This window comes from Apium graveolens, chromosome 7 (assembly GCF_009905375.1).
Source record: "Apium graveolens cultivar Ventura chromosome 7, ASM990537v1, whole genome shotgun sequence".
NCBI lineage: Eukaryota > Viridiplantae > Streptophyta > Magnoliopsida > Apiales > Apiaceae > Apium > Apium graveolens.
The window spans coordinates 157739270-157742723 of NC_133653.1; positions in this window are offsets into that span (position 1 = coordinate 157739270).

Genomic DNA, 3454 nt, shown 5'->3' on the forward strand with positions numbered 1-3454 from the left:
AATTTCCAGAGTGGTTAGCAAACCCTGTAATGGTGAAGAAGGCTAATGGAAAATGGAGGATGTGTGTGGACTTTACTGATCTAAATGATGCCTGTCCTAAGGACTATTTTCCGTTACCAAGGATCGATACTTTGATAGATGCCACTGCTGGGCCTGAAATGCTGAGCTTCATGGATGGATTTAGTGGGTACAATCAGATCAAGATGCACAAGGACGACATCCCAAAGGTATCATTCATCACTGACTTTGGTGTGTATTGTTATCTTGTTATGGCGTTTGGTCTCAAGAATGCAGGAGCCACCTATCAAAGGTTGGTAACTAAAATTTTTAAGGATCTTATTGGCAAAACTATGGAAGTTTATGTTGATGACATGTTAATCAAGAGTCTAGTAAAGACTAATCATATAGCCCATTTAAGGGAAGCTTTTGAGGTCCTGAGGTACCACAAGATGATGTTAAATCCTACAAAGTGTGCTTTCGGAGTAGGGTCTGGAAATTTTTTGGGATTAATGGTCTCAATGAGAGGGATCGAGGCTATCCCCGATAAAATAAAGGCAATCCTGGACATGCAACCACCAAAAACTATCAAGGATGTTCAGAAGCTCACAAGAAGGGTTGCTGCTTTGATACGATTCATCTCTAAGTCATGAGACAAGTGCCTATCATTCTTTAAGTCACTAAAAAACATTAAGGACTTTGTATGGAGTGAGGAAAACCAGAAGGCTTTCGAAGAATTGAAGAAATATATGGCGTAGGCCCCGTTGTTGGCCAAGCCAGTTTTGAATGAAGTTTTATTCTTGTACTTGGTTATTTCAGAGAGTGCCTTGAGCGCTGTATTGGTTAAAGAGGAACTGAAAGTCCAGAAACCCATATACTATGTCAGCAAAATTCTACATGGTGCTGAGTTAAATTATTCAACTATTGAGAAATTTGCTCTAGCCTTGGTAATGGCTTCAAGAAAGCTGCTTCCTTACTTTCAGGCTCATCAGATTGAGGTGCTAACGAATCAGCCCCTGAGAAATATCATTCACAGTCCCAAGGCAAGTGGGAGATTGATCAAGTGGGCAATAGAGATGGGAGAGTTCGATCTCAAGTATAAGCCACGAATAACAATAAAAGCTCAGGCACTAGCTGACTTCATGGTGGAATGTACCATACCCAACCAAGAAGTCGGGGGGCAGGACAAGGAAGTCGATAATGGGGACAAAGAGAAGGATGATAAGGAGAAAGAATATTGGGTTCTCTATTTTGATGGAGCATCAAAAACGAATTCAAGTGGAGCAGGTTTGGTTTTACAAAGCCCTGATGGGTTCTTAATTGAGTATGCTATGAAGCTAGACTTCCCAACCACAAACAATGAGGCAGAATATGAAGCTCTGATAGCTGGTCTTGGCCTAGCTAGGATACTTAGAGTCAAAAACTTAAAGGTCCGTGGAGACTCGAATCTGATCATATCCCAGGTAAAGGGAGAATTTGAGGCAAGGGATGATACGATGGCTAAGTATGTCCGGATAATAAGGGCTGTGATGACCCAATTTAACGAATGCCATATTGAGCACATTCCAAGGGAGGAAAATGCTAAGGCAGATGCATTATCAAAGTTTGCTTCATCTGAGATAGAAGAATGTTCAGGAAGTGTATACTATCGCGTTTTGAAAACACGGAGCATTGATGTCAAGCTTATGGCTCCTATAGGCTTGGGGACGTCATGGATTGATCCCATTAATGCTCACATTCAAACCGGTTGGTTGCCAAACGATGCAACTGAAGCACGGAAGTTAGCTGTTCGGGCACTAAGGTACTCTTTGATAAATGGGATTCTGTACAAAAGATCTTTCGTGGTTCCTTACTTAAGGTGTCTCAGGCCCGATGAGGCATGCTTGGCTCTTGAAGAAGTGCATGAAGGTATTTATGGACAACACTTGGGGGGCAGGGCCTTGGCTCATAAGATAACCCGTTTATGCTTCTATTGGCCAGAAATGATGGCTGATGCCAAAGAGTATGTGAAGAAGTGTGATCGCTGTCAGAAGCATCCACCTGGTGTTAGACAACCCCCTGAGATGTTGACCTCTATCAACTCGCCCATTCCCTTTGCTATGTGGGGAATGGATATTCAGGGGCCTTTCCGAATGGCCACGGTACAAAGGAAGTTTCTGATTGTAGCCATTGATTATTTCATCAAGTGGATTGAAGCCAAACCCTTGGCCAAGATCACAACTAAGCAGGTCGCACAATTCCTGTAGGAAAGTATAATGTGCCGGTATGGAATTCCCCGCATCCTAGTCACTGACAATGGAACACAGTTCAACAACGAGGAATTCAAGAAGTATTGTGAGGAAAATGAAATTGAGTTACGATTCACATATGTGGCTCACCCGCAAGCCAATGGGCAAGCGGAAGTGGCCAATCGAATAATCCTAGATGGACTAAAGAAGAGGATCGAGAAATCAAGGAATAACTGGGTGGATGAAATACTCCCCATACTATGGGCCTATAGGACTACCTGTAGAGTCACTACTGGAGCAACTCCCTTCATGTTAGCATACGGTGCGGAAGCAGTTGTTCCTGTAGAGATATCACATTCCTCCCCCAGGATTCAAGCTTTCAATGCTGAGGAAAATGAAGAGGGGCAAAGGTTAGCCCTGGATCTAATTGATGAAGTACGAGATGAGGCACATACGAAGATAGTGGAATATCAGAAAAAAGCTTCGTTCTATTACAACCTAAGGGTTAAAGAAAGATTCTTCAAACAAGGTGATTTAGTTTTGAGGAAAGTGGAAGCTTCTGGTGTAGGGCAGAAAGGGAAACTTGCCCCAAATTGGGAAGGGCCGTACAAAGTCAAGAGCGTTCAGGGTAGAGGACCTACAAGCTGGAGACTATGGATGGTTTTGAAGTTCCGAGAACTTGGCATGCACAAAACCTGAAGGCTTACTATGTGTGAGATAGTTAAAGTACGATTCTCACTTGTCAGTATGACAAGTAGGTTTAAAAGCACCTTGAAGCTTTGATTGTTTAGGATTTTTCTATATAGAAAGTATGTTTATCAGGGTTGAACCCATCTTATGTAAGGTACCCAGAATACCAAGTTATAATATAAAATCTTCGACTTAATCGTAGCCTATTAGATTTGGTTGCATTATAAAAGATAAAACCAAGTTATAAACTTGAGTTTGAGAAATCAAGAGAGAAATATGATGATATTTGGACAAAATACGAAAAGTCAATTACAAAGTTCAAATATTGCCTAATAAAGAAGAAATACATAAAAAAAACTTAGGCCTTGGAAGGCTGGGATTCTTCGGAACCACTATCCGAAGTCTCCTCGGACGTCTTAGTCGTCCCCTCGGAAGTCCCCGTAGAGGTTCCATCAGAACTGCCTTCGGACGCTTTGGATGCTGCGGGAGATGCTGGATTCTGAGGCGCTACCCTTCGAGGCTCTTCCACCCTGACCTTC